Source organism: Lepisma saccharinum, chromosome 8 (assembly GCF_977018435.1).
Source record: "Lepisma saccharinum chromosome 8, izLepSacc3.1, whole genome shotgun sequence".
Lineage (NCBI taxonomy): Eukaryota > Metazoa > Arthropoda > Insecta > Zygentoma > Lepismatidae > Lepisma > Lepisma saccharinum.
Window position 1 is genome coordinate 73,141,387 of NC_139236.1, and position 25,559 is coordinate 73,166,945.

Sequence of the window (25,559 nt, forward strand, 5' to 3'; positions counted from 1 at the left end):
GAAGTCCACTTAATGTGCAGATAGGCTAATCGGGAGTAGACGTGCAATTTAAAGTGGGATTCCAACCACTGTGCAATGTGCCTTCACATGGTATTGAACTTGGGATCCCTTCACTGCAAGGTTCTTATTTATATTTCTCACAGTGTATTCTGAAACTGACGAACCTAGCCTAGCACAACCATTTTGAAAATCAATGGAAGATATAATATAAACCATTCAAAAATCATGTCTTGCACGTTCTCATTTTGAAATGTTTTGGTATAAGTTAGGAAATCTATGTAAAATTGTTTTCATGAAGAAATGGTAATGTCGGAAATCGTAGAACATCTTTGAAGCAACAAGACAATGGAAATTTCTTACAAGAAACAGTAATAGCATTGGTAATTCTGACTGGCAAGCACAACCTCTGATACTGCACATTTTCAAGATTATAGAGAATGTCAAAACACATTTCATCAATTTTTAAACTTTGATTTGCTGTTATTGTTCAATTCTTATTTATATTGTTAGTTCCCAAAAATTGCCCAAGTTTAGCTTGTGTCCATTTTGCTCTTTTTTCTTGTGAACTGATAGTTTTCCAAGTTTTTATTTTTTACTGATTCTTTTAATAATAATAATCCATGGCTCCGCAGACCTTAAGGTGGCACGGCATACTTAACGGTTGCCAACTTTGTGGTCAATTTCTCCAATTATGTAAGTATGTAGGATATTCTTATCAAATGTATAGACTGCCAATTCAGGTAACTTGTAGGTCACTCTGCATGATCTCCAGAAAGTATCCAATAAAGTATCTCAGATGTTTCCAGAATAATGCATAATGGTCAGAACCAATATTATTAGAATCTAAATGGTGTAAATAATTCACAATAGCTATGTACAAGGTGATGGTAAATTACAGACATGCAAGTTTGCAGTTTAACTGTTACATTAATTTTGAATTTTTATTTGGGATGATATGCTCAAATTATCTGTTCATTCTTTTGTAATTAATATATAGAATATACCTTATTGTACCAGATTTTTCATCATAAAGTGACACAATGCACAAAGTAAATTTTAGTATTTAGTAAAATGTTTACATGCTTCCAGTCTATCATCAATTAGTAAAGTGGGCGAAAAGTGACTGGAGCATGATGCTGATAACATCACCCTCAATCCAACCTTCCTTGTGACGTGGCACAGCAAACCACAAAGAGCTTTGTTATTGCATGTAAAACTCTATTCCTTTGTAAACAATTGAAGGTATTAATGATGATTACCAGTTTAATGTTTCATATTTTCTTTTGAGGTGTCTAAAGTTTTTTGTTTTTTTTAACTCTAGCTTTGTCTGACATGAACGAATGTATAATCGGCAATTTTATGCACTTTTTCTCCTGACTAGATTAATTGAGATATGTGGTCAATTGATGGGAGATAAAATAAATATTAAGCATCATGCCTAATGAGGTTTCAAACCCAAGACCTCTGGCACTTGCACAGCATCACAATACTTGATTTTAAAAGAAATACTGTGAATTCTATTTTCAGGAAATTATTTACAAGTAAATATTGTAATAATATTTGAAGGGGGTTTAACCCCAAACCCCCCTCAAATATGCCATTTATGAATACAGTACTGATTCCATTCAATATAACAATAATGTGAAATAATATCACTGTAATGTAACTGAAATATCACAAAACTGTACGGAAATGTATCTGTAATGTTACACTGACATGTTTCTGCAATGTTACATTGACACGTTTCTGTAATGTTGCACTGACATGTTTCTGTAACATTACGAATGTTATGTTAGATTCGCGGACATTTTTACATTGCTGAAACATACCTGAAACATCACAGTAATGTTTCGCAATGTTGCTGCAATGTTACAATGTTTCAAGAGTTACGTATCCGTAACATATCTGAAACCATGTTGTGCTGTATGGGTCCCTCACTCTGACAAATATCCGGACTGGCCATTTTAGTCAAGAATTGATCTGATCCTCTCACATGTAAAGGGATATAGAAGAGATTTTTCATTATGAGATAAAGATTGTCGTTCTCGATGCTATACCAATTATAAAATCGGAACCAATCAGATTCCTTAAAAGTGTTGTAGGAGAGCCTACTTTACTGTATAGGGGAGAATGGAATACCGAAAACTTTAAGGCCAATAAGCTCTCATGGCTCCCTGTCCGCCTATATATCTATTAGGTCGGTTAGCAGGATCAAGTTTGCAAACTGAAGCTATAAAGTCGCAGTGTTGCCTCGAATTTCAGAGGGAAATCTAGGAGGAAAATTCCAGAAAGAAGGAACATGAAAATTAACTTTAAAAAGCACTCAAATAGTGAATTTGTATTATCAGTGCTATAATGCAAAACCAAACTGCAACATGTTTACATCGGTCATATCGTTGTTTCTGAAATATGACTAAACGGGAGAATTTTAGGGGAGGAATTTTTATCGGCTGGAGGGAATTCGCGCGAAACGGTCCATAGGCCTATTTGGAATAACCTGTATGACGCAATGCGGATATGCGGCACCTACGCAGGAGGGAAACCAGGTGTTTTCGAAATCTCCCCTTCCGGTGCAGACGCGTTTCCCAATCCCGATGGGTGAGAGAGGCAGATGGTGGCCTTCTTTCGCAGACCTCTCTCCCCCGCAAGCTCATCCCCATGGCCAGACTCTTCAACCAATTGTCTCTCTTCTGCGACATCGTAGAGAAGTTATCGAACAATGGATGCATACAGTCCCGCCATAATGGAGCCACTTCTGTGCGTTGAAAGAGAGCGGATGGAACCGGAAACTTTTTTTTTTGTGGGGGGGGGTCGTTAAATGTCGCTTTGTGCTCCACGCTTCGTGCGGTTTTCGACTGTTCAGTAAGCGTTCCGCCTGATTTTTTTTCCCGAATGTGGTGGTCGTTTTTTAACAGTGGCTTGCCCGAAAAAAAAAGTGGCTGATCGGGATTTACCGTAAAGCCGTTACGTTAGCAGTATTTACAATGTGGGCGAACAGAAACGAGTGTGAATGCAGAGGAGAATAAGGCAAGGCCAAAGTACCTCAAGTGGGGATGGCAGAGTGTATTTTGCCCTCTCCAAATATTCACTCTCAGTTGATGTAGAGAACTACAAGGACACACTAACCTTAACGGTCATTAATCAAAATCTGTTATAAGTCACTCGCGTGATGCATCTGGCATCATCGACTTTAACACAATCAAAATCTCGAAAGCAGTGATCGAAGCGAAGAGAGGAACTAGGGCTATTTGTGCACGGCAGGAAACCCACCGTGAACGATTCGGCAGAGCACAGACAAACTGATTTGAAGGAAATCTTTAGCGCTCCGTTCACACCTGTTCACCTCGCACCTTAGCGGAACGGCTGGGATGCCTACACGACAATTAAAACCTGTCCGTTGCCGTACCGACCGTTCATTATTGGTTTCGCGCATAAAGCATACCCTACTTGTTTCATTGCAGTCACCATGTTGAACCATACAAGCACCAAGGAACGTATCCAGAAAAGGGGGGGGGGGGATGACGAGGCATCTCCCAAATTCAAGAACCAAAAATAAAATTGAGAAACAATGGGGACATTGCATACCATATCAATCCACGTTCTTTGAAAAGTAAGAAATTACCCTACAGTAATATTTATGGATCATTCGTATTCTACTTTTAGTCCAGTAAAAGTAGGCAAAATGTCATCAAAGAATGGAAAAAATTCCAACAGAGATAAAAATTGGTAGATATCACGAGTATGGTATTTCAAACAACATACTAAAAGTCCCCGACAATCCGAGTTGTGCTCTGTCCGCCATATTGGAAAATGGCGGATAAACGGTGACGTTTGATCATAATTGCTTTATTAACTAAAAATGGTGAAGGTTGAGCCGAAAATGTGTTCAGACATAAATTAAAGAAAATAAAATTTCCAATAACTGTAAGAAGATAAATTTTTGTGATTTAACCAACCTATCTAATAATGTTAAAAATAAATTTAACCAATATAATCCAATCATGTAAAAAATAAATTTAACTCTGTGGAAACTTTTCCCATTATTTTGTAATCAAATTTTCCTGGTGTTGATTGAAGTTTTACACTTTTATTTCGCGACTTGTAACGAATGATATATATTACTGACCAAGCTTCTTCCAATCCGCTTCCCCTCATCATGTATCCTATCGCTCCCTTGTACGACATAAGCATGTGGAATCCACCTAGACGAAGGACAACTGACGACATATCTCCGTTGTCTAGATTTGATTTGATTTGATTTGATTTAGTTTATTTTACTTCGCGTTTTGTGCCTCTTGGCTAATTTGCGAAGATGGGGATGAGTGATGAAATGATGAAATTGATGAATGGACATTCACAAACAACCAAGCCCGACCGGGATTCGAACCCGGGACCCTTGGCGTCGCAGCGCGATGTGCTAACCACTCGGCCACAGGGTCGGGCTCCGTTGTCTAGAGAAGCCGCAACAATTTCAGAGGCTTTCAGATAAAGAGGTTGGTCGAAAGTAACAATACATGTCTTTTGACCATGTTTCATGTATTCTTCAACTGCGAACATAAGGGATGAGTATATGGCATCTGGACTTGTCGGCAGCAGCTTTATAAATGGTAATATACTTATTTCAGAAATGTGATATTCCTTGCTACCTTCAGTGGCGAGCTCCATATAAATACTCCAACTTGGACTTGGTGACAAGGTAAGGTGATTTCCACACATCTATACAAAATCAAGAAGTGATGCAACATGCACTGATGGTGCTACCTGTTTGGTGTATTCAATTTCTTTAATCTTGATTTTCTCCAGGCCACGGACAGCAGGCACAACGTATGTGCGTAATGGAACATTACCAAATTTGGCAAGGTAACATTCTGGTGGTTGCTTCTTCAATCCAACAATTTATTTTCTGGGATGAACAGATGTTGCAGGAGTAGTGCACATAATGCTAACCGTATTGTGGAAAGTTCCTAGTCTGTCCAAGGTCCGAACATTGACGTCTGCATTATCAAAAACAAACTGATTCAATAATTCCTTGTCAACAACAATTTCCTCATCACTTAACATTGCAGAACTAAGATACAATACGGCTTCATTGTAGGATGCACATAAACTCATGCTTGATAACATATCAATAATATTTATTGAACCAAAATATCTATGTGGATGAACTGCAAGTCCAATCTGAATCATTGAATTGAATGACCGTGGTCTTACTGCTGATATAATAACATGCTCAATACACGCACATTTTCTTTTGATGGAGTCTTCATTTCCTTTTATTCGTTTCATAATCACACCCTCTGTAAAGACCCTTAATGTCTCTGGAACCATATCATCAGCTGTCTTCAAGCATTAATGTGGATTTGGATACATATCTTTAGCATATGTTTCAGATCGTATATCTTCCCGAATTATTGCGGCAGCAGTTCTAACAATTCTAAGTCTTTCGTTCTTTGGATCTTCTTCTTTCTGTGTGTACAAACTTTTGGATAATATTTTATATCCTGTATCACGGAAACATACTGTAGTGGTTTGCCCTTTACGTGTTTTATTATCATGTCTTCTCCATAGTGATCAACTAGGTGTTTCTTAAGAGTTGTTTCTGAGACATCAGTATTTTGTGGAAGATATTCCTTCATCTTCGTCATAAGTTGATTCATCGATTATTGACACTCATAGTTATCATTATCAAGGTAGCAGCATAACTGCAGAAATGCTATAGAAATACACTCATCTTCAGGCCTACCACGTTTTCCTGATGTAGGTGAGGATATGTAAAATTTAGTGAAACAAGGATGGTGATACCTAGCCTCAAATGCAACTAGATCAATAACGGTATGCATTCGATCAAGCACTGTCCTTCCCCAATCATCGTTCCTCTTGATGGCAGCTTCAATGATTTGCTCCTTGAATGTTAAGGATCGAACTTCAAATATTTTAACTCGTCTGTTCACATTTTTGTTTTTCATTTCTGCTTGAAAATCAACTTCACTGCAAGACAAGCAATCACATTTGAAGTGAAATATATGTACTGCTGATCGAAGGAGTATTGAATTTTGTGGTGAACAATTACTTGCAGCAGTAATACTACTCTCACGAGTATGGTCTGTACGGCACTTAATATGTAACCTCACATTCGTCTCATTTTCCAATTTCTCAAATATTCCATCTTTTCGACGTAAACTGCTGCTCTTTATAGCATTTAAGCCTTTTATCACAACCATAGTGTCACCTTCACTCAACGTTTGTTCACAAATAATACAATATTGGGTTATATCCATTGTTGCCTTGCCAAAAAGGTTATTCAGTTTGTTTTCTGATGATCAGATCCATTACATCGAAGTTCCACAACGGGCAGCACCCTTAAAGAAATTACATATATTATTAACAGTGAAATGGTAGGTTAAATCACAAAAATTTATCTTCTTACAGTTGTTGGAAATTTTATTTTCTTTAATTTATGTCTGAACACATTTTCGGCTCAACCTTCACCATTTTTAGTTAATAAGGCAATTATGATCAAACGTCACCGTTCATCCGCCATTTTCCAATATGGCGGACAGAGCACAACTCGGATTGTCGGGGACTTTTAGTATGTTGTTTGAAATACCATACTGGTGATATCTACCAAATTTTTATCTGTTTGAATTTTTTCCATTCTTTTTTCTAATTTGCCTGGACTATTTGTTGTGAAGACTTTTGTTGTGAAGACTTTTTTTAAAAAAGAAAACTAATTAACTCATATCAATTTACAGAGTCTGCAATAAGTGTTTAGCTTTCTCCAGTGCTTTGTTTAGTCACAGTTCATGTCTTAAGTACAGAACAACCAAGGTTATCGCTTAGTTTAAACAAACAAACAAATAAAGAACAAATTTCTTGAAAATGTTGTCCCTATTGGACACACGAAACATAGGCTCAACGCGCCACACACGAAATAAATTTCTGGATAGGATACTGCAACAAGCACCCCCTACTTCCCCCAAAGGTTCGAATAAACAGCCCCCACCCAAAAATTTCCATTTCAAGGGCCACTCGAAACAAAAGATGGGGAAAATCGATTTTGTTTGCTCAAGAGGAAAATGTGACTGAAAGAAAAGGTGCCTTTGTGCATATTTGCTACCGATTTTGCAGAGAGGACAAACTATGATGAACATGAACTTGTTTACGAATCTTTCGTCGCAGTTGTTCGACATGGAATCTAGGTGCGGCTATTTTGTAATGTTCGACCACAAAATTCGCCCCACGACATGTTAGTACGGTTGTTTGTATTGGCAAAGAATCGACGTTCCATTCCTGAGCAGACCGTACAATCGGCCTATGGAATGTGATTATTGGCCAGACGCTCTGGTTACTTCTAAAGCAGCTCGCGTTCCAGTCGCAGAAGGCGGCGCTCTCAAAGGAAATCATCGTACGCCCGGAGGAGAGCACTAAGGAGCTCAAAATGAGAGCGATGGGAGACGTGGGCAGAAACCAAACAAGTATGGGGCTGTGTTTACGGCAGGAGGTGTGAAATGGGTCCACGGAATACGTTAGACCTGTTTATATCGGCTACCACGAAACGAGGCACCTGGGGGTTCAAGGGCACTTACACAGGTAAAGCAAAGCGAGCGACCGCTAGAGCGCTACCAGGCACAGTTTGACCAGTAAACTCCTCACAAGCCTCATCACTTGCTTTGGTAGAAGCAGACGGGTCGGGCATCAGCGCCATTAGGTAAGTAGCCTCAGAAATCGCATTTCTGGTCGAGAGCCCGATCTGGAAGTTTGATTGATTGATTGATTTAGTTTATTTTACTTCGCGTTTTGTGCCTCTTGGCTAATTTGCGAAGATGGGGATGAGTGATGAAATTGATGAATGGACATTCACAAACAACCAAGCCCGACCGGGATTCGAACCCGTGACCCTTGGCGTCGCAGCGCGATGTGCTAACCACTCGGCCACAGGGTCGGGCTGTCACGGTATCTAGTGACATGTGAAACGCAGTTCGATATAAATTAATTTTATATCTTGATTCATTTTATGTTCAAATATAAAAGTGTGAGGTTCTTTTTTTGTGGATAAATTTGTATCCGAGCCAGTCGTCGGGAGTTGGGGACGAGTTTTTCTTGAGTGACAGCCGCCGCCTAGAACATGACATATTTGCACCAACGCGGAGATAAGGAAAGATTATTTTCGCCGCTACCGGGCTCGAGTCGCAGCAGGCGTTCGAACCCATGTTCACGGATGACCAGGGAAACCAGCTAGAGCCCAAGCCTTAAAGGATCCAGGACGCGTCGCCGACCGCGCCTTTCAAGACAATGGACAGAGGTCATTTCCATCCCCTGAGAAAGCGAAGCGAAGCCACCTTAGCGTGGGTTTCAACGGACGAATTTGAATCTCTTATATATATGCGGTGCTACCATCCCAGAAACAGTTTTTACCCGGATTTCACAGAGAGAGCATCTCCGCGCTACACTCTCGCGTGATCATTGTTTTGTGTCCGTGAACTTTGTTTCCTTACGTACCGTGAGCGAATTGCGGATAGAGAGTTACCAGTGTGCGCCTTATTTTGGTGAAGATTACGCGGTGATTTGTTTTTTGCCAAGCGTTAACTACATAATCATGGGCGGCTAAAGGAGATTGAGAAGGGAGTCTGTCGACTTCCCTGAACCCGCAACGATGCATCGCCATCTTCCGATGAAGCCAGTCAGCCAACGCCAAAGACGACACCAAAGCCAAACACTGCCCAAAGCCCGAAGGACGTCTTCAGAACGACGCCGATCGAAGCCCGTCACCAGAGAGAGAGATTGAAGGACGACTCCAGAACGACGCCGATCGAAGCCAGAGGGAGAGATTGAAGGACGACTCCAGAACGACGCCGAATCGAAGCCCGTCACCAGAGAGATTCCGAACCGACGCGTGACCACGTACACCCGACGCTAGTGACAAGAGGAACGCCCGAAGTTCTGAGGAGGTGCAAGTACACCAGATCGTCGCAATTATTCTTCGTCGCGATCGACCTCGGAGGACAATTTCGCCACAAAGGAACCGTGTGCAAGCGCCGCGTCCAGGAGAGATGAAGGACCACGCCATGTAGCAGAGTCTGGTACAGTATACTTCAGAGGGTCTCATATCCATGTAAACGTGCGTCGTTAGTATCAACACCGTACAGTTAACGCCGAAGTCTCACTTATTCGCGAAGTTACTCAGGAAACCCAGAACCTAAACCCCCGCGTCTGATAATTTTTGGTATTGTTATAAAAAAGGGTAATTTCATGTTCAGGTGTTCTAATTTAATTGTCTGCATTCAGGGTTAGAAGCTCCATTTCATTTCTTTAATATTTAGTATAAATTGTCAAAGTGTGCTCCATTTCTTGTGTAACCGACCGCCCCGTCGCGCCATTTAATTTGTCAATAGTTGACTGATGAGTCCTTTTAATTGTGGAAAGCGTAGTTGTTTTTATTGCAAGGTCGTGTGCGTGAAATAGTATTATTTGTTGCATGGTGGTTTTTAAGGTAATTTTTGCTCGCGCCGACGATTGATTAGTGTATTCCGGCAGCTGGAGCCAATTAAGTTTTTGCATCACTATGTAATTGAGTAGTTGTTCTCATTGGACGAGAGAGGCTTGTGTGTAATACCCCCGTCCGAGAAACTTGTATAATGTCGTGCTTACGACTCGATGCATACGTTCATTCGAACGAAAGATTTAACCACGCCGACCCAATTGTCTTAGTTAACCGCTTTCCGAGGGCTGGCACTTAAGTTAATTTAAAAGAGCACGGGAGCTGGCAGACAAATGCCCTAAATTCACATGAAGGTTTAAAAAATTAAAAGGAATGATATGTTAATGAGATCCATGATTTGTATCCATACTTCACATGTAAAAATACCTCATGTGTGTGAAAGAGAATAGAGTGAATGTTGTGAGAGTGAGGAGGCTTTGTAAACAGTTGTTGATTGCAATATTTTTTTGTTGTTACAATATATATATTCACTTTTTTACCGTTCGTCAGTGTTGTTATTTGACGTTTTTCAGGTACCAGATATTATGCTATTAGTGTTTTATGATTGTTCGAATCTACATATCAAAGGTAAACAAGACAGTGTAACTTTTCAAGGTATTAATCTCCGCCTCGCAATAGTATGACAATAAACGACCGTCTCAGTACCGAACTTGATAACTGGACCGTGAGTCACGACCGGTTTCCCGTACACATAACGACGTTTGGCCCCGTGCCGGGGTATGATTGACACGTCTTTTCGGGGACCGTGAGTGTACTCGTTACAGGGCTGCAACACAGAGGCACAAGGGTACAAGAAAATGGGAAGCGAGAAAACAAACGACTGTCAACTTTCGATCGCGAGTTTGCCAGGGTTTTTCACATCTTGCACATTGTTGAGCTGTACAACGGACAGATCCGGCTTGTTAGGACATCATAATTTTCACAAATTGTGATGCACTTTCTCTGAGTGTCCATGCATCTTCGATCACTCAAGTAAATAGTCAAACTTCGGTGAACACTGTGTGGACGTCTATGTGGCACCTTGCCAGTCGTTTCCCATTGGCTGATTGTGCCAATAATCTCTAAACATCCCTGTAGCCCCACTGATGGCGTAGTGGTAATGTCGTCGCCTAGTAATCAAGAGGTTACCGGTTCGATACCCGATGATTCGGATCCCACTTTAAACTGTACGTCCAGTTCCTAAGCTTCCTGTGCAACAAACAAATAATATTTCAACCGGGAAAGTGGAGCACTGAGATATTGCCAAGATTTTGCAATGCGAGGAAACGGCGTCAAGGAACAATCGGGTTCAGGTTTCGAGACTTCTGAATCACCCTGTATTAATTTCGTGCTGTACATGCATACCCTAGTACGGTCTGAATGCCAGTGTTACCCTCAGAGCACAGACTTGCGGATTCTCATCCGTGTGCGTTCATTTAGGCGGAATCGCCCGCCTTCACTTGACAAAGCGAAAGCAGCGGGAGATCGCTGAACGTTGCACGCGATATTCGATCACCCCCATCCCCCTTCCGAGGGGCGTTTCCATAAATAGCTAGTGGTGGAGATCAAAGGGTCAGTTGTTACATTTGTTATCTCGCGACCAGCAGACGATTGTGTCGCTAGCGTGCTCACAGTTTTCCATAAAGCACAGTCTTACGTCATTTGGACACGTATCACCCACAAGTGTGCACAGTCCCTTTATCCACACCGTCTCAATAGCCCTCTCCCCCTCAAATTTCTAACAAAAGCGTAATGATCATATGAAGTATCAACTTTACTCACCTTTCCCTTAAAATATCCCTACAGCCCCCATGTTATTCTGTATAGGTGGGTTTCATGTGACGCCAGAATTCGCACCGCCGCCATATTTGCGGCCGAGTTGTTTGTCGTCTGCAAGAAAATGCCCACCACATGGGCGTATATATAGTTCACGTGGGGGGGGTCATATATGCAAATCCAGGACACTGCTGACCGGAAGCTTGTTGGGGGAGGGGGGTTTAATGGACCCGATAAAGTTGTGTGTATGTAGTTACGGTCACGCTACTTGGTATTGATACTTTTCAGTTGATCTTGTGTCAAACAACTTGAGAATGTTACGATGTTTACCTGGTTTTCTTGCACTGCGATTTTAAAAACTAAATTCCTTTAAGAAGACTCGAGGGGGAAAAAAATATAACTGATTTGACAGTCCCAATGCAGTTTCTTATCGCAGAAATTCCGAAACTATCAGAAAAGTGCAGATATTTGGTCTGCAGACCCATCTGGTATGAGGAATTTCGTAATTTCCTTCCCATCCGTATCCCGTCCTATACGTCTCGAATTTAGGACAATAAAATAAGCCCGAAGAATTTTTTATGAACAAGCGGATAGAACAGGTAATCTGGTAATTTTACTGAACCAAAAAGGGGGGGTTGGACCCGTTGAACCCCCTTTAAATACGCCCATGACCCACCACATAGGGATCCATTCACCTTGCACGTAGCGTCATGGCCGTAGGCAGGAAAAAATTTCGAGAGGGGGGGGGGGTTTCACTCATAATTGTTCCCATGGACGTCGCAAGAAATTTGAATAATAGAAATAAATAATGATTATTAATTAATAATAATTAAAATTTTATAATAAATAACTAATTGATTCCAAAAGTATTATTATTGGTATTATTATTATTACTGCTGTCCTTATATCCTTGAGGAGACTTTTCTACTCTATCCATCAGAAGTGTGAATATGCAGCTCAACTGTTTTTATTTATTTTACGTTTCATGTAGTGTAGTATACTGAAATGCACAGTTTTTATATTTTGTTATTAAATTTTAGGTACCCCAAGAAAAAGCTTTAAAAGTAATTATAACACCATTAAGCCTTGTTTCCATGATTATGAAAAACTAAATATGCTGACCAAGGCAGTAATTTATTTTATTTAAAAACATAAACTATCACTTGATACAGAGTCTGATGAAGACCTTGCTAGAAGGTTGAAACGTTACGTTTTAGTTTATGTTTTTAAATAAAATAAATTACTGCCTTGGTCACCATATTTAGTTTTTCATAACTTTCAAAGTAAGAGTTTAGTCATAAAGTTTATGTTGTTTGACCATTCACATAAAACTTAATATTTGGAATTTTGAAAACTGTGGAACCAGTTACTCTTTGGATTAAATGGTAAAGCATAACCTGGTGCCTGTATTGTAACCTCAATATTTTCCATCTAACGCCGTTTCTCTTTGGTTATTCTGTTCGAATACTAACTAACTGGACTCTATATCCGTTATTAACAATAAAACTAACAAACGTTCTGCTATTTTACAACTTGCAATAAACGATGTCAATTCGGGGGGGGGGGGAGGGGGTCAATCGACTAGTTCGATCCCACTTTCCGACGCTCATATTGTTCCTGTACTTACCAAACACCATTATATACAAGCACTATGCACTATATAAGTATGTGCCTTATAGGACCGCATATAGGTTAAATGTATGTACTATATCGACCGCTGGGTGAAGGCTAGTGGATGTAATGCACTACGAAGCTGAACTCTTATAAAGGGCGATTTAAACCCTTATCGAACAGGGAATTTAAAAGTTGGAATGGGAATTTTGGGACAATCACAAGGGAATTTTCAGTCTGATCCAGGAACAGCACTGGAAAGAGGACAGCAGACGTGAAAATGAACGGGTCGCGGGTGGGCTGCGATTCTGAGAATTAAACTAGTTTCGCTCAAATTTCAGAATTCAAAATGTTTGAAAATTCTAACTCGATCATTTCAGAATTGTCTCTCTCGGTTGTATTTACGTGAAACTGCGAATAATTTTTTTGAAAATGTGTTACAAATGTTAGTTTCTGAACTCCCATTAATCCAACATGCCAGAAGTTTCGGGAGGGGGGTTCTCCTCTAAATACGGCCATGCGTAGCGTTCGTTACACCTGCGCCAACTGTACGTTTGTTGTTACTACTGTGTAAAATTTCGGTGACAATGCATACAATTAACGACAATGTTGTGCCATCTAGAAATGGCGGTAATTTTTCGTGTTCAAGCTCTTTGCGCAATCGAGACAAAAAGATATGGAGAAAAGGCGAAGTTTTGCGGTGTAGATCCATATGAACTGGACGATAACGAAATGAAAAGGGGCCTAAACCTTTGGCCAACTCTGTTAAATTACTTGACCCAGCAACCTGGAATCAATTCGTCTTCGTCTTTATTAGTGGTTCGGATTCTGCTTGAAATATTTACATCCAATACAAATTTACTAATATTTTCAAGGCTCTGCCATTATCGTCTGTTTCCCTTTAAGGTTTGTTCAAGCGCTGTGACTTAAAATGTTGCAATTACTTTGTAATTGACTCCTTGCTTTAACAATTTTGGATATGCTGTCCTCCGTAGCGGAGTGGTTAGCACAGCGCGCTACGATGCCAGGAATCCCGGGTTCGAATCCCTGCCTGGGCATGAGTTTTCTTTGTGAGTTTCCCTTAATAAATTTCATCATATCATCACTCAGCCTTGTCTTCACGATTAGCCAAAACTGGCAGAAAAGCGAAGTAAAATAAACCAAATCAATTTGGGATACTTTGATGTATCATTAATATGTTTTCATCAAGCAGTGCTTTTTTCTCTGACAGTACGCAAAGCCTGCTACCGGCACCTTTTCTCATGGATCGGCTAAAAATTAATAACAGTTTTTGTTAAATAACGAAATATAAATAATCAAGTACAAACGTAAAATTATCAATATGAATTTAACGTTGAATGTTATGATTTTTATCGCCAAATTTATCGGAAGTATCAGCACCTTTCTACCAAACAAAAACAAAGAAACACTACTTGCAAGTATGATTAAACACACCAGCTTGATCCATTTGTACTAAAAGTCACAGAGAAAGGTGACATATGAACTTACCTGAGAGAAAATGTTCAGTCCACAGTCTGTAATGTTTGCTTTAATCTTCTGATCAACAATTATCGAGTTCCGTGACGTGAAGCGCACCTTCTGTTCTTTCTGGCAAAATTGGAGGATAAACGTTTGTTTCTGTTAAACAACCGAATACTGCACAATGTACCATCGCAAATAAGGCTCAATTATTCCGCCCGCTTGAATTCCGCATGCTTACAAGAACCGGCCTCAATCATGGCTGCTCGATCCCACAATGCAACAGTTTGTGACGTAGGTAAAACACACCTATAATGTCTACTTGCGTTTTCTGATTTGAGACCTCTAGTGTAACGTTGTCTTGAGTTTATTAAATAAGAACGTGAGGCAAATGTGAAGTTCACGTGGGGGAGAGGCGGGTAGCCCCACACAAAAGGTTATTTGCGCAATTCGCACGAGGTAAGATCACTTCATTACCTGTCAGGTTTCTCTCCACTGGGGACTCCGCAGCATGTCATTTGAGATGAAACCTGGGGTGACTTTCGTTGAAGGCACTGAAATATAAACCTCTCTGTCCCAAGGTACACCCTGGGCTGCATTCTTGCAAGCTAACGTGGACCCACAGCCAGTATAATCCTCGGTGGGGGGTTGTTTCGTGTTGTCCATATGCGTTTTGCAATTGTCCCTTCGTCCATCTCTCCTCCCCTTTCACTCCCATCGTCGAGATTAGTCAAAAGTGGTAGAAAGGCGACGTAAAATAAACTAAATCGGATCAGACGTGAAACACTGTGATAACGCCTGAGCATTTCATTTTTGTGCTGAACAATATCTGCCACACAGGTAACATATATGGACGTTCCACAGTTCGCTTGGCTAAGATAAACTAAATTATTCTTGTACAAGCGAGGACATAGTTGTGTAACATATCGTACTTTGAAAGGAAAAGTTATATCAATGTCATATCTGAAGGTGATAACGGTGTAGGGCGGTACAAGCGGACACGATTTTCGAAATGCGATTATTGAAGTTTGACATGAATAAGATATATTTTCCGTAGTAATACCTGGGACTTCGTCTGTTCTAATTTGTAAAATTAATAATAATGAAGGCAAGGTATTGGATGATTTTGATCTTTTGTATAAAAAAAACAGTTGGAAGATTGTTGGAATATATAAAAATGTGTTATGAAATAAAGACAATTTTGTTTCGCCATTTTCGTGCGATTACGCACTCAGGCACCACAACTTTCATTGAATGTTACTGTTTCTGGTGCCTTGAGAACTTTGTCCGCATTCGTTTATGAGCCCAAAATGGGTGGGGAAGAAAACGATCAACCTCCAAAGGTCGGCTCCAAATTAACACATTGCTAGAGGGCCTAATGGCTTTGCTCCGGCCTTACGTTCTGCCATAACGATGAAGTTCAGGCTTGAGCAGGAGTGGAGGAGCTGCTTGCGTTGAAAACCAATGTAGGGAGATGCACCCTCCTTTTTTGCGGAACCTGTTCACCTGTTCTGTCATAATTACACTGCTACGAACCCTCCTAGACACAGAAAAAAAAAGTGCCAATTGACACAAATATGTTGACTCCAGTAACCAGGAATTGTAAATAAATTCAATTCCGGTCCGGGAAAGAAAATCAGAAAACGTCGAGTTTCTGGACCGTAAATTATCATTAAAGTATTTCAATTCGGTCCCAGAACATATTTTGCGGATCAATTTAAATACGGTCCAGTTCGGTAGATTCAAACGAAACAATGCGCTACTTGGACCGAATTTAAATTGTGCGGGGAAAAATTCCGGTACCATCACGGAACCCCAAAAAAACCTATTAGAATTTATGGGTTCCTTCCTGGACCTTTAACAACCATGCCAGCAACACATTAAAGTGCAAAAATTGCTAATGATGCACATCTGATCTGATGTGATATGCACACACAAAGATATGCATAAAACGGTACTTTTATCAGCTGCTGCTCCTTAATTAGAACTTCAAATACATCACTTGACAAAATCAGACACGATAATTTCAAGAATTGCACGTTTAACTGTGTCAATTGATGCATCAATTTTGACTTGATGCATTTCTAAGTTTCTTGATGAGTTTCTTTTTCTCTTAGTTCTACGTCAACCTCCCTCGTTTCATAGTTTCCAACCCTCTTACAACGCTACTGTATCGCCGCTCACTCTGCAATGCAGTATTGATTGATTTAGTTTAAAAGTATGGTAACGTGCATGAACGACAACAGGATTTGGACGAAACAAGACAGTCTCATGTGGAGATTTCTTATTTTGCGTCGCTTTTATTCCACTTTTGGTTAATCGCGACGTCGCTAGGATGAATAATGATTATATGAAATTGATCAAAGGGGTGCTCATGAGGAAAACGCCAGCGTCTAGTTGTGGGACTGAACTCGTAACATTCTATTTTGTTCTTTTACGTCGCTTTTCTACCTGTTGGGTTAATGGTACTGAATGATGAATCTGAATTTGTCGTTTTAAGCCCACTTTATGCACAGAAAGGCTAATCGGGACTGGACCTGCAGTTTAAAGTGGGATTCAAATCACTGTGGCATGCGCCTCCACCAGGTAAGAAACCAGGGACCCCTTGATTACAAGGTGACGGCGTTATCACTACACCATCGGGGAGACCCAAGGGCGGATGGATAAATGATGAGTAGAAGTTGTAAGGGCACTTTATGCACATGTAAAACTAGAAGTTGTAAGGGCACTTTATGCACATGTAAGCTAATCGGAACTGGGCCTATATTTTAAAGTGGAATTCGAACCACTACATCCTTTCACCGGATATCGAATCCGGGACCCCTTAATTACAAGGCGACGACGTTAACGCCACGCCATCGGAAAAACCTTGGATGAATGGTGACAGGACAAACACAATGATACATCGCTGCCAGACCAGAGTTCGAACCAGGGATCTCTGGCTTCGTAGCGAGTTACGCTGACTGCTCCGCGATAGTGAGCACACTTCTCAACGCATTCAGCCAACGAGTCGACGTTAAATAATTTTGTGTGGGGTGTAATAAACTTTATGCAAGTCAAAATGGAATGGTCTGAATTAACTGAGAAGTGGGCCTGGAAAAATAACAGAGAAAACAGTTTTAAGAAGATCGGCACCGATTGAGTGTGTTGGTGGGAAATGGAACGTCATAGAAGTGACACACAGGGGACTTAGGGAAAGAATGTAAATGAAGGGAAGGCGGATGGAAAATAAATGACTGACTGGATTAGAAATGCAAATTCTGCAGCATTTGAGAAGAGAGCTGAAGACAGAACATCCCAGGAAGAGAAATTGAGAAGACGTTCTGACGGTGCTGAGATGCATCATAACTTGAAAGCATCAGCGTGACGTCAGGAGTCATATTTACATATGACACTGAAATCATGGGGACGAGTCATCTGGAGGACAAACACCACACAGAAATGCTTATTTATTTGAATTCTTGTTCTACGCCACAAATGAAGACCAAACATTTCAGCAATGTACTGCACAAAGAACAGGACGAGTTTCTTTCTTACATACAGGGTGTTCTGTAAATGTGGACTCATCGGAGTATTCAACAGGACGCCCCGCCACATTACGTGCTTACAGCGCGGCAACATCTCAACATACAGTTTCCCGCACATTTGGGCTGTACGCCAAGGATAAATGAAAGGTCCTCCAAGGAACACAGATCTCACTCCTTTAAAATTGGTTTCGTGAGGACACGTACAAGCAGTGGTTCACAAGGTCAAAATTCAGAGCATTCTTCTTCTGAAAGAACGCACCGTGCAGGGCAGGCGTGCAAGAAAATTTCTGCGACTGTAATCCATAAAGTGTGGCAGAGAGGGGAGATTTCGTCTTCAATTGTATACGCGATGCAATGGCTAACACACTGAACAAACTATGGGCTTTTCTCCTATAGGTCAAGACTGAAGGAACACACTGTAGAGCAATTCCAAGTGTAGCTTCAAGGCTCGTCTTGCACTACAAGGATCCTGGGTTCGATTCAATAATGAGACGGGTCCTAGAGGATGCATTTGGTAAAGGTAAAGTGCTCCCATGTGCATAGCACCACGCCATGAAGGCGTATAGGGGGTGTGGGGGTAACGCCCCACACTTTCTTGATCCGGTCGTGAGTGGGGGTGATGTGATCAGCATCACGGCCCCTGACCGCCTTTACCCCCCAGGGTTTCCTCCAGGTATCCATGTTATTCGACGCTGGGTCAAAAAGATTCCCTACATGCTAATACGCTGGAGAAGAGAAAAAGAAGAAAAATCCAATTTGTCTCATGATATGGCTTGTAGGGTCGCAGAAAAAAATTTCCATCTCTGGTGAATACTGAAAAGGTCACATGAAAGAAAGACGACCGGAGGAATTACCAGCACATGCAAACTGAGAAATATCTGATAGAGGGCATTGAATTGCAGATTGCATATCCGTCATATGTTGGGTTGCATGTGTATTTCGAAACCGATTTGCACCAGTCGCAGTGCGAAGATAACGTACGTTCAAAAGTTAGCAGCGCTAGAAACTGTATGCGAGAAAAACTGCAACAAGAAACCTGCTATCTCCTTCGGGCAGGGTAGAACTGTAGAATAAAAAGCGCCCCTAGGCATCAATGCCATTGGCAGCCCCTGAAAGCGAGAGAACAAGAACTAATGAATGGCCCTGTCTCTGAAGAGGACAGATTCCTTAACGACCTGGAGAATAATTTAGCTCTGGAGGAGTTTTAGAATACAGTTGGTGTATATTTATAAATCTGTAGATGTGAAGGACCCACGACTTGGATAATAAAATATTTAAATTCAGGTTTATTATTACTTAGTTCATTTTCATTTAAATGTCATTTTTATACTGACTCGCGATTTCTACGAGCTCAAGAGGCACTTTTCTGGTAACATTTCAGAGATCACGCGCTCCATTCATTAGACCTAGTAGCAAAAGCAGAAATATAAATATTATAGATTAATAACAATATTACTTAATTGTGCAACTTCCTGTTTTCGACGAGATATTGCATGCAGTAATATTTATAATGAAAACGATGCGTGTATTACTAGTATAAACTAGTATAGATGACTTTTTCCAACACTACGCCAAGAAATCTTGCGTTGTCCTATTTTTTCGACGATTATGCTTTTGATGTCTTTCAACTACCGCTGTATGAGCCCTTAATCGGCGAGACTCTTCCATCCTGGAGAACAGATGATAATCGCATGAACTTATGTCAAGCGAGTAGGGAGGAGGTTCCGAGTCATTCCCGACGTTAGCGTCGTTGGAGATCCAACATATTGTCACGTATGATGATGCACGAAGTGTGATGGTCTAAATGGATAGCAAGGCAGATATTGAAATTACAGTTACGGCGAGGCACAGTCACATTTCTGGCGCAGCACATCGTGTAACTTCAGCTCAAAGTTGCTCCTGCTTGATGAACTTGTCTTAGTATGCATACTTTGCGAGACTACACATTGGTGTGAAGTTCATCGTTATGCATGTCTAATTGGCAGTAACTCGATAACTTGACACCATCTTGAACACGCACGTCATATGCCTGCAGTGTTGCCACAGCTTTGTGTGCCAACTTTGTATTAATCACGGAGTTTATCCAACTTAGGATAACAACAACAAAACATTCCTTTCACATAACGTGTTATGCACGATCTACGATATATCAGAAACAAGCAAATGCACTCCAAGCATCGAAGCTGATTGGGATTGTACTTTCGACTTTTATGTCGAACTTGATCTACTGTTCAGACATTAAACCAGAGACCATCTGATTACAATGTGACTTCAGCCACTAGGCTATCGGGCATGCGCTAGTTTGTTTCGAACTTAAAATTTTGTGTACAGTCGTTAAAGCACAGCACAGTCAGTTGCAGTTACACTCCAAGCATCGAAGCTGATTGGGATTGTACTTTCGACTTTTATGTCGAACTTGATCTACTGTTCAGACATTAAACCAGAGACCATCTGATTACAATGTGACTTCAGCCACTAGGCTATCGGGCATGCGCTAGTTTGTTTCGAACTTAAAATTTTGTGTACAGTCGTTAAAGCACAGCACAGTCAGTTGCAGAATAATAGCTGAGAAATATTCAAGCGACCCACTCTTGTTTAATTTTCAAGATTTTTCTTCATGCAATTCTCTTATCAATCAAATTACATTTAAATAAGATAAAGAAACAACATCGATATCATTAGCAGTACGGCATAAACTATTCAAGCGGAACGAAATAAATACAAAGTATGAGGATGTGAAACTTGAGATAACTGCAGCAGAAGAAAAATGGTGCTAACAGTGGCGTGGGTGGGGTTGTTGAGGATACAACCTCAATGAAATTCCGGGCACGCCACAGAGTGCTGCCTCGAAAGCCTACGATGCAGTCGGCGGAGGTAGTAGATAAAAGGAAGAAGTAGTCGCAAGGGCAGACAATAACACATCAGATGCGTAGGAGAGATCCTTATGTGAAGGAAGGGACGAGATCACACGGGAAGACCAACACTAAACACCATGGTACAAATCAGAGACGTCAAAACCAAAAGGTATGAGGGAAGCCAATGAAATTGCACATCATTTAAAAGGCCACGCTGAACTCTTGGCCTATGGCAACAAAGACATTTATTAAGAATTGAGGACTAAAAGTGGTAAACGTTGTAAGTGCCAAAAGCGAAAGTGTTGGGAAATCGCATCGTTCAGCACATCAGCCCGTAAGAACGTTCACACTAGTGACCTCTTTACACGCCCTTTGAACTGCTTAGAGGGCTACCAGCCAGATTTCACGTTTACCACATTATAAAGCATGGCACATTTCACAGTTTAACGTGGAAAACGGTGTTTGAATTATTGTGGCACTTAAAGCGTTTACCAATTTTAGTCTTCAATTCATTTCCTTTAAAAAAAAACCGCTATGATATTACAAATTCAAGTGAATCTCGTGGATTGCTTTCGCTGTTTACAGTTTCGTGGCCCATGAGTCTATTTTCTCACAAATATCTAGACACCGACCAAAGCATGGTACATGAAGATTAATTTCAATGTCACAGAAGAAAATCTAAACAGATGTAATTTTCTTTATTCAGAATATGGCATATAATAGCGATTTTCGGAAAAGGACTTTGCCATGGACGTAACTAGGAACCTTACTTTGGGAGGACAGAATCGAACTTGGGGCTTAATTTTAGAGGGAGAGGACACAATCAAAAACGTCACAAATTACAAATATTACTCCTTATTATGTTGCCCCTCAGATTCCAAAATGTTAACAAAAGTACTCTCGTAAATTTTAATAAACTTAAAAATTTTGGGGTGTGTGCCCTCCTTGTTTCCGCCAAGTTACGCCTATGGAGTTTGCTACCTAAGACGAATGGTCCAGCGTGGCCTTAGCAACCAATCACAAGACTGGGTGACATTCAACACAGTCCATCTGTCTCAGGAATGGGCGTAACTTAGGGCTAAATTAGGCGGGGGAGTACATTTGAAAAGTAATTTTAAAAAAATACTCTATTTCTTTGTTCCGCTGCTATCAGAAGGTTAACAAAAATACCCCTAAACTGTAAACGTTAATAAATCTAAAAATTTCAGGGGTGGGGAGGAACAAGTGCAAAACAGGATACCAAGTACCCACCTATCTTCAGGTCCGGGACACAAGGGCTGGCTGGGCACCTCCAGCTGAAACTCGCCCGCTTCATCATCAATCATCGGATGAAGATGAAACTCATCGTCCAGCTCGTCCTCGCTGGCCGTCTGCATCTGGGGCTCCCCATCGTCGTCCCGCTTCAGATGAAAGAAGCCGCCATCTGGAATGTGGGTCCTCGGCCGAGCCACGTCTTCCACGGATCGCGCCCCCCGCGAACCGACCAGTGACCCGCCACCGTGGGAGGTCAGGTGGTTCCTTGGCGACGGCGTGGTGCCCGGGGTGAGGTCCTCGGCACTCGCTAAGGGTGCCAGGTAGCGCGAACCCTTCCCCGTCATGCCGGCGCACTCGACTGTTGTTGACGCGGCCACATTTTCTTGGTCTCTCCACAAAAATCCTATCGATCCGCGGACTCTGGAACTCGCACGGAAACTGCGCGATACGCTTCAACCGTCGTCGCCGGCCCAAAGGTTACGCCGCATGCACTCCTGGTTGAAATTGATCACACGCAATGGAACGCCTTCCTCAAGCACGAAAACATTAAGAATTTTAACCTAATAACAGAGTAGGAGCAGAATCCACGGAAGTACTTGCATACGTTGTAGGTATCATCTGTACTTGCATCTTTACTTTACGTCGCTTTCCTTCTTCCCTTGGACAATCGCGACGACGAGAATGGCGTAGTGGTAACGTCGCCGCTTTGTAATCAAGGGGTCTCGAGTTCCATACCCGGTGGAGCTGCACAGTGGTTCGGATCCCACTTTAAACTGTAGGTCCAATCCCCATTAGCCTACCTGTGCATAAAGTGAACTTAAAACACAAACTAAAACAAAAATGAGAAAATAACCGATTTGATATTATGGGAACATCAGCACATGGGCTATTTTTGCCCGTCAGAAAATACAGGGATGAGCCCCTTAACTTTGCCCGTCTGAAAATATAGGGAGGAGCCCCTTAACTAAGACAAAATTGAGGACAGGCCCCTACAACAAAATAAAAAGAGAATTTTATCCTATATGCAATCTCACGGTACAGCTCACAATTAACACTTTACAGAGTAAAGTGAATTTCGTTTAGGTTAATTTTTCAGTTTCGTGCCAAAGTCGAGATCGAGAATCTCGGAGACTTGAATCGATTTTACAGAGATCTGTTTTCGTCTCGTCTCGAAGTACGAGACAAGGTCTTTCTCGTCTCTATACTATCCGTAATAGCGCAAAGCTTTCGAACGAGATCATCAGATCTTTTTTCTCAGAGCAGAAACAAAAACCCTATACTTAAATCTAGACTAAGAAATTCCCTGAAATTTAACACGTTAATCCAGAAATATATTTACATTTATCGGGGACACAATAAATTTTCCAAGCACTGTACGGCAGATCGAATGTTAACCCAATTTCTCGACATTAGGGATGATACCGAGGTAAGTCGCGTCTAGTCTCGAAATTCGAGACAAGATCGAAATTTAGTATCCAAAACTTTCGGTGTCTTTCGAGACTTTGGTGCGTTGATTGAAAAAAAAACAAACAAAAAAACACCTACACACCACATATACTTTTCTATGCCACTTCTCCTGACATACCAATCGAATATCTGCCTGTGTTTATGGGAATTATTTAATCCAGGGTGGCCACTCTAGAATCATGATACAATTCAAGTATAATTCCCGGTTTTCAAGGCGAACTTCCCAAAAATTCAAGGGTACAAGCAGATGTTTTCTCTAATTTCAACCTTACGTATTACTGCCCCTCACCACCTACACACACACAAATAGTATATTAGCCCGACCCTGTGGCCGAGTGGTTAGCACATCGCGCTGCGACGCCAAGGGTCCCGGGTTCGAATCCCGGTCGGGCTTGGTTGTTTGTGAATGTCCATTCATCAATTTCATCATTTCATCACTCATCCCCATCTTCGCAAATTAGCCAAGAGGACCAAAACGCGAAGTAAAATAAACTAAATCAACAACAACAACAAATAGTATATTAACAATATAAAGGTTTGTGCGATTCCAATGTATCAAAAAATTCTAATTCAATTCAATTGAACAATACATATATTTAATTTAAGCTGCGGAGTTTACATTTGCCATTTCGCGTACTAGAAATAACTAACTAACTAACTCTCTAGCCTTCTTAAACCCGAAGGTTCATGGCTGCAACAACACAGGCCATTCATCTGTCTCTATCCTGAGCAAGATCTATACACTCTTTTCCACCCCTACAAATTTCCTTTAGGTCCATCTCAACGTTATCCCTCCATCTTCGTCTTGGCCTTCCAACAGGTCTCTTATCATCAGGTTTCCCAACAAGAATCCTGTAAACTCTTCTTTCATCTTCCATTTCTGCCACATGGCCTGCCCACCTAATTCGTCTTGATTTAATTATTGTAATAATATCTGGACATGACTACAAATTATACAACCTTCTCCACTCACCTGTCTCCTCATCCCATTTAGGTCCAAATATTTTCCTAAGGATCTTATTTTCAAATACTCTCAATTTATGTTCCTCTTTCAATGTAAGGGACAAAGTTTCGCATCCATATAATAATACAGGCAAAATTAATGTTTTGTATATTTTAACTTTTAGTTACTTTTACGTAACAGATCAACTACAGATCAAATTTTTCACATCAGACAGACACTTGAAAAAAAGTGGGAATATAATCAAAATGTCCATCAGCTATTCATTGATTTTAAAAAAAAGCATATGATTCGGTCAAAAGAGATAAATTATATAATATATTAGTCGAGTTTGGAATACCTAAGAAGCTTGTTAGTATGATAAAAGTATGCACCAGTGAAACAAAGTAAAATTCGTGTGGGTATTAATGTGTCTGACAAATTTACAATTCATGATGGGTTAAAACAAGGATATGCATTATCTCCATTGCTCTTTAATTTTGCCTTAGAATATGCTGTTAGGAAGGTAAAAGAAACTAAAGAAGGACTAAAATTAACTGGTGTGACTCAGTTGTTAGCATATGCAGATGATGTAGACTTATTAGGGGAAGATATAAATACAATTAAGAATAATGCTAAAATATTTTTCAAAACTGCTAAAGAGATAGGTTTGGAAGTTAACAAAGAGAAAACTAAAGATATGCTTACAGGTCGAAACTAAGTGTTAGGTAATAATCAAAATCTAATTATTGATAACAACTCGTTTGAACCAATTTCCAAATTCAAATACTTAGGAGTAATATTAACAAATGAAAATTATATTAAAGAGGAAATAAAAAGTAGGCTTAATTCACGAAATACATGTTACTTCTCTCTTCATAAACTTTTGTCTTCTCGTTTAATATCTAAGAAACTAAAAGTTAAAATATACAAAACAGTAATTTTGCCTGTAGTATTATATGGGTGTGAAACTTGGTTCCTTACATTGAAAGAGGAACATAAATTGAGAGTATTTGAAAATAAGATCCTTAGGAAAATATTTGAAACAAGATAATCCGTGTAAAAATACTGTAAGCTTAAGTGTAACCCTACTTCAAATAATAAATAATAATAAAAAGGGATGAGGAGACAGGTGAGTGGAGAAGGTTACATAATTTAGAAGTGCATGATTT

General features: G+C 40.5%; 1 protein-coding gene across 1 annotated transcript in view; it reads right to left on the reverse strand.

Moving 5' to 3' along the window:
* The window catches only part of Ent2 (Equilibrative nucleoside transporter 2), a 127,620-nt gene that overhangs the window by 30,896 nt on the left and 71,165 nt on the right, over positions 1–25,559 (reverse strand). The gene's annotated exons all lie outside the window — the stretch shown is intronic.